Source organism: Anas acuta, chromosome 20 (genome assembly GCF_963932015.1).
Source record: "Anas acuta chromosome 20, bAnaAcu1.1, whole genome shotgun sequence".
Classification (NCBI taxonomy): Eukaryota; Metazoa; Chordata; class Aves; order Anseriformes; family Anatidae; genus Anas; species Anas acuta.
The window spans coordinates 1,528,258-1,535,740 of record NC_088998.1 but is presented as its reverse complement, the minus strand read 5'-3'; the positions used below and the strand labels follow the sequence as shown (position 1 = coordinate 1,535,740).

The 7,483-nt window shown below is 44.5% G+C and overlaps 1 non-coding gene across 1 annotated transcript; it reads right to left on the bottom strand.

Moving 5' to 3' along the window:
* Positions 1-2,451: 2,451 nt before the first annotated feature.
* On the bottom strand, positions 2,452-2,524 carry TRNAT-AGU (transfer RNA threonine (anticodon AGU)). Its single transcript has one exon. It is a non-coding gene; the product is annotated as a tRNA-Thr (tRNA).
* Positions 2,525-7,483: the final 4,959 nt, after the last annotated feature.

The following is a 7,483-nucleotide window of genomic DNA, read 5'->3' as shown; positions in this document are numbered from 1 at the left end:
ACAGGGGAACATTTTCACTGGCTCTTGCTCAAAGTTTCCCTCTCTGGATTAAATGATTTGTCAGTTGTTTCCCATATGGCTTAAGAAATAGTTTAGTTGAGACATATATGGCCTTCACTAGAATTTACTTAACTTACGAACACTTATGTAAGAGGAATGGTAAGAAGGACATGGGATTTTGTTTTGAAGAAAGCTCAACACCAAGAACTCCTCTGAGGTAACAGGGAACTTTTCAGCCCTGAAGGGGAAATAAATGGAAATGGAAAGTGTGGCTGTGTATAACCAAGCCAGAGCAGTAAGGGCAGGATTTTTTCTCACCATATAGGCTGAATTTCTGACTCTAGACCCTGTGCTCAGACATGCTGAGACAGAAACACAGCTGGTCCATGGATTCAGGGAAGGGCTGTGGGCACCTCAATGATCCAGGCTGCTGTGCCACAAAGTTCAATGTTGTTTATATTAGAATAAATGATTTCTCTGTCCAGATTGATGCAACCCTTGGAGGGAGACCCAAGAATGAAAAACACGCCAGAGAAATGAAAAGTATCTAAGATACTTTATTTTATTTTATTTTTAATAGAAGTGGTATTCTGAAGTTTTCAGGAAAACATGAAAACCAAGTTTTCTAGGATATACAGGAAGATGCATTTAAACCTCTCCAAACAAAGCAATGAAAGACTGTCTCGGTCTGGATTAGAGAAGGTCATGAGTTTAAAGAGTGGAAGTTCTTCCCAAGTAAACACATACGGGGACCAGTCTTGCTACACCCTTGCGGCAAAGCCACACAAACTTGTCTGCAATACTGAACTCATGTGAACATTTCCATTTCACAGGTTGATGAAGATGAAGAGCTAGTCTTCCTCCCTCCCACATTTACATGGGCTTCAAGATTTTGGTCTAAAGGTCTTTGGCATCTTCACCCTTCCTGCCAAACTCTATCTTTGAAAAGCTTTATCTTCAGCAGAAAAAGAGATGACGGGTGATTGATGTGAAGGGATTTAGCTAGGATCAGTCCAAGGACTGCTGTTAAAAGCCATCATCACATCAAGCCCATTTTTAACAAATAGCATCAGTATGTTTGGTGTTATGTGTTGCAACAGGGTTTCTGGAAGAAGAGTTTTTACATTAATATTAAGTACAGTGTAGATTAAGGATTCAGCAAAACGTATCCTGAACATTTGTCATCTTTGCAGAGATGAAAGACATTAATTTTTCAAAGGAACATTTCCATCATTATCAGCCTCAGCTAAGCTGAAACTGTGAGTCCGATCGCAGAAATGAACTTGAACCACAAATATCTTTTTGGATATTGCTCAGTGGTGTCATATAAAAACAAAATAAAGAGATAAGCTGGAAAGAGGGGCAGGGTAAACAGGCATATAGCCACAACAGTCTAGGGACAAATTCCCTTTTAGTAAAACACTATCACATCTTTCCATTTTCCAGTATCTTCGGTTAAAATAACAATAACTTGTGCTAGTTTATTAGGCTGCAGATTAATGGGAACCCTGCTGGCTTTTGTTTCTTTAGCCTCACTGTGATATATACAGAGGGAAGCTAGGAAATTCCTGCAGGTCACGTCTCATGTGGAGAAAATGCATCATCCCACCAGCAGTGGAACATGCTCTTTGCTTGGGGAAATCAGAGCTGTAAGGAAACAGAATGAAGGGAAGGCATCAGGAGCCATGTCCACCTCCACAAGATAAAAATGTTTCAGACCTATAAGGTTTCTTTTTTCCCACCCGTGGATGGAAAATCCCCTTTTCAAATCCAGAAATGTTCCTTTACGTTGATGTTTTGGATCATTTTGATGGAACAAAATAGAAAACCTACTTGAAAATGAGCAAAAAAACATGGGAAAAGTCTAAATGTAGTGTATGAAATCCCATAAATCTAAACTGCAATTAATTGAACTCAAGGTGCAAAAATAAGTTCAATTCCCAGCCTTTCCTTTTTCCATAAAAAATGGGAATGTTCTAGCCCACTCTTCTCCAAAAACCTCTGTATATAACCATTGTTACTCTTCCTCCAGAAATGATATTTATTATTTCTTTGCCAAATCTGTAATTACTGAACTCTGGAAACATAATTTCATTGTTGTGCTGAAGTATGCAGAGATGAACCAGAGCTGACTGAGTATCCAGCAGCCATCCCAGATTCACTCATCAATGAGCTTTGCAATGTTTGTGGGATTCATATGGCTTTAAATGACATTATTACTTTTTTCCTATCTCCAATTCTTGTACTTTAATAACATTTGAGTATATTCATTCAAGGGTTTAGATCTGACCATTGCTATTTCTCTCTGCTTGTTATTTGGTGTACGTGCTCTATGATGTTTGCGTTTTACTTAGGCTTGAATGGATGCTGATGAAAATGATGTGAGCAATGTTTAAGGAAAAAGCAGAAAGACAAAGCATGTTGGATCTTCAGGAGGCACATGCGCTCCCAAGGCTCCAGTGAGATTTGAACTCACGACCCCTGGTTTACTAGACCAGTGCTCTAACCCCTGAGCTATAGAGCCTCTGAACTTATTCTGCTTTTTCCCTTCCAAACATTTCATATAGTAATTTTATCAGTTCATTCTGGAGCATAAGTGAAACCTGCTTTGCTGGGAAGAGCTGTTCCAAGGATTCTCTCATCTCTTTCCAAATGGCTCAGAATCAGAGAATCACAGAATCACTGAATTGAAGGGGTTGGAAGGGACCTCAAAAGATCATTGGGTCCAACCTCCCTGCCAAAGCATGTTCCTTAGAGCAGGCTGCCCAGGTAGGCATCCCTGAATATCTCCAGGGAAGGAGACTCCACAACCTCCCTGGGCAGCCTGTTCCAGTGCTCCATCACCCTCACCGTGAAGAAGTTCTTTCACATATTGGTGCGGAGCTTCCTGGGCTCCATTTTGTGGCCATTGCCCCTTGTCCTGTCCCCACAGAACACTGAAAAGAGGTTGGCCAAATCCCTCTGTCTCCCACACCTCAGGTATTTATACACATTGATGAGATCCCCTCTCAATCTTCTTTTCTCCAGGCTGAACAGACCCAGGTCTCTCAGCCTTTCCTCACAGGGAAGATGGTCCAGGCCCCGTATCATCTTTGTGGCCCTCTGCTGGACTCTTTCCAGGAGATCCCTGTCTTTCTTGTACCGGGGAGCCCAGAACTGGACACAGTACTCCAGGTGAGGCCTGACCAGGGCAGAGCAGAGGGGGAGGATCACCTCCCTTGACCTGCTGGCCACACTCCTTTTAATGCATGCCACGATCCCCTTGGCCTTCTTGACCACCAGGGCACACTGCTGACTCATGGTCAACCTGTCATCCACCAGGACCCCCAAGTCCTTCTCCTCAGAGCTCCTCTCCAGCAGGTCATCCCCCAGCCTGTACTGATGTAGCTGTTCCTTCCCAGGTGCAGGACTCTACACTTGCTCTTATTAAACTTCATTTGGTTTCTTCCTGCCCAGCTCTCCAGGCTGTCCAGGTCTTGCTGAATGGCAGCACAGCCTTCTGGCATGTCAGCCACTCCTCCCAGCTTTGTATCATTGGTGTACTTGCTGAGGGCAGACACTATTTCCTCATCAAGGTTGTCAGTGAAGACGCTGCACAAGACTGGACCCAGCACCAACCCCTGGGGAACACCGCTAGTTACAGGTCTCCAGCCAGACTCTGCGCTGTCCTCTGAGCGTGGCCAGTCAGCCAGTTCTCAACCCACCTTACTGTCCACTCCTCTATCCCACACTTTCCCATCATTGTTAGCAGGATGTCATGGGAGACAGTATTGAAAGCCTTGCTAAAGTCAAGGTAGATGACATCCACTGCTCTCCCACCATCTACCCAGCTGGTGATGCCATCATAGAAGGCAACGAGTTTGGTCGAGCACAACTTCCCCTTGGTGAATCCATGCTGACTACTCCTCATAACCTTCTTCTCTTCCAATTGCTTGGAGATGGCATCCAGAACAAGCTGAAAGAACCTTTCCAGGGACAGAGGTGAGACTGATTGGCCTGTAGTTTACCGGATCCTCCTTCTTGCCCTTCTTGAAGACCAGAGTGACATTGGCTATCGTCTGTATAGAAGAGGGATTCTTTGTATCCCACTGTTTTCCTTTGGAAATTGGCTCTGTGTTTGCTTTTCTCCTCTCTGCCCTTCAAACAAGTCAGTGCTTTCTTTGGAGCCCAGGATGTGCTTCAGGCACTGTGGCTGATCTATGCACTTTCACATTTCTAAGTTATTCTTTGGCATCTGAATTTTCAGTGTTTTCCTCCTTCCTGTAGCTTCATTCCTCACTGAGGCAGTCAGAACATAAAAAAAAAAAAAACAACAAAAAAAAAAACACTCCCACCCTTCATTCCCTTTCCTCCCTCATTAATTTCCCTGTTAGATATCAAGAGCCTCAGGTGCCACTAGTTCAGTGTTGCCATCAACAAGAAGTGTTTTTCTGTTAGTTTACATTTGCATGGCACAGCTCTGTGCTTCTGTCCAACCCTTGTCTGGACTTTTTGACAAAGGACTGGTTGGGTTGGATTTAACCAGGGAGTGAGATTCCTCAGCAAAACTGCTTAGTGGATGATATTTCATTGGGATGTGTCATTTCTTTGGAGAGTCCTCCAAAGCACACACACACAGCAGTGGTAACAGGTATCTTGTGCCTCTTTCTTCTCTTACTTCTATGGAGTCAGGATTTATTCCATTTGTGGCAACACAATGCAGAAGTCACAGCCTGCCGGGATGTGTGAATGCTTTATTTTTTTCTTTTTGCTAGAGAATTCTTTGCTTTGGACTCATTGCTGATTTTCAGCACCATGATGGCTGTCAGTCATGGGGTCCTGGTCATCACGTTGCTGATCAGCATGTTTGCATCATGCACCATCACGAAGCTCCAGCAGGTGCTTGATTGGGGGGAAAGGGGATGTTCAATGCCAAGAATTTTGCAAATACAGCATGCATTTTCTGCCTTCTCCTACCCTCAGCATCCTGACCATTCGCATGTTCTGTGCTCTAAGCTACAGCTTTGCAGCTTTACAGCCAGCCATTCAACATGATAGCTTTCTCTGTTAAAACCAAAGGCAATTAAATCAGAAAAGAAATTCCCATCAAAGGGGGATAATATCTACATCAAGTCATTCTAGGCAGTGGAAGCACCATCCTGAAGAGGCTGGTTGTGCTAAGGCATGGCCATGACAGCAGCCTTACAAGGGAGGCTGAGCTGCAGCTGGCTGAATGCACGCTGCTCCCTGCACAGCAGTGCTCAGCTCTGGGCAAACAGATCCTGTGGCTGCAGCCACACTTAGTGCACGAGGCCAAATGAACATCAGACTCAAGTCTTGTTGCCTCCAATTTTCCTTGTGTCTGTTAGTTCAAAGCCAGGTTCCATAGTAACCAAACATTTTTTATATTTTTCCAAGTGGTTTAATTTCCTCTGCAGCTCTGCTGTGATGGATTTTTGACAATGCGGACGTACCAGAGTGCTTTGGGTGAGTCAGACTTTAAACAAACCTTCATTTGTGCAGCACCGGCCAGAGCTGAAGATGGAAAACAAATGTGATGGCCTGCATGGTGAGAAATCAAACTGTGTGAATTCCACTTTTTAAACCTTTATTCCCTCCTTATGTCTGAAAATCCTCTCAGAACAGCTAAAGCCTCACTTGTGCTGTGTGATGTTCATTAGCTGCCTTGCTGTTCCTCCTCCCCCACTCTCTCTGCTGGTCCCTGTCCTACTGTTCCCCCACGTGATACTCACCATCTCCTACCCTGGACATCTCCATGTCTCCCAAGCCTTTTCTTTTGCATCTTTCTCAAGGCCACTGTGACCTTTTTCTCTGTGGCTCCAAACTTGCTCCCCTTACCTGTCACTGATCCTGTCCACCCAAAACAGGCAGCAAGGAAGATGCTGCAATGGTGAAGCTATGTTTGGGGATGTTTGAGGAGAACGTTATCATTTCAGGTGAGTTCAGAAAAGCTGCAGGACCTGCTGAGGTCTGCATATATCTGATATCTGCAGGAGGTTGGTGCATCCCTTCAGCCCCTTAATTAAAGGGTCCCAAATATAAATCAAAGCACAGCAAACAGCATGCAGCTTGCTGAGCCATTGCAGACAGTGCCTGAGCTGCAAAGCTACAAAAGGTGCCACAGTTACAAAACAGCTCAGGAGCACGGGAGCAGTGAGGCTGATCACGAACCACCTGCAGAACTCTGGCCAAGCAGGACAGCAACCTCATGCACGAGCCTGAATTTTCATTTTTAAAATGCATAACACAGCAAAGGTATGGAAGGGAAGCTGTTTGCATGAGGATGTGCTCAGAGGAAAGGTCAGAGCTGAGAGAGCTGCATTGCAGTATCTGAAGCCAGTGTTGCTTATCCATATGTACCCCAAAGGCATGTGATGATCATTTAGCCCATAGAAGAAAGGCTCTAAGCCAATCTAGGGCTTTTGCCATTATCTGACTTAGTTTGGGGCTTCTCTCCTATCTAATTTTTCTCCTAAACTGCTTCTCTCCTTCTGTTTTGTGCTTTCATGGACCCTTTATCCTGGGTGTAGAGGTTTTGGGTAGCAAACTGAAGGGATCCTTTGCCCAGGTCCTACTTAAGTAGTGAGGCAGCTGTGGTCAGTCAGTGCAGAAAATTTTCAATCTCTCCAATTATAAATGGAGAAAACAGTGATTTGGCTGTTGCTTTATCCATGGGCAGAGACTGCATCCTCTCTGGCTGTAGGCAAAACAGAACTTCCAGGTGCTCATGGAAATGAGCAGAGATAATCAATTAAAACTGAGGGATTTATAGACTTTAAATTATCAACAGAGTAATTAAGTAGTGTTTAATCAAATGAGATGATGGGAATGCAGACCTGAAATACAAATCCCAGCAGCAAAGCCCCTGTCAGTCAGTGATACCAAGGGTAGAAACAACAGCACAAAGGTAGGGCAAGCTAATGTAGATATGTCTGACTTCTTCTGCCTGGCAAGAAGAAAGTTGCACTGAAGTTACATGAGTGTGTTGAAGCTCAGCTAGTCAGTAGCAAATCTTTAAGCATCTGAGGGATAAACCTGTAAAAGAAGCTGGGTCCAGATAATGGAAGCTGAAGGCGATGTCTGGGCTGGTTGGAGGGGTTTTGCAAGGGAGCTGGATGGTGTCTGCACCTTCACGAGTCTGTGCAGGCCACCATGCTGCATGGAAAAATCCAGCTGACGTCTGCCCCAGCATAATAAATAAATAAATAAATAAATGAAAGTGAAAGTGGAGCCATTTAGTGCTGTAGAGTAGCTTTTTACCAAGCCCTTGCATCAATGAGATGCTGTTAGGTTCCCTGGTCAGCAGTAAGCTCTAGCTCCAGTATTCACCTTCACAAACTGGAGCGATTTCAGCCAGGAACCATGATGTTGCTTTTTTGGGGTTACATTTTACCCAGCTCAGACAAACCAAGCACAGGTTGTGCACTTTCAGTGAGCAGGGCAACACTTCACCCCAACTCCTTATCCTTGGAGAGGCCACAGG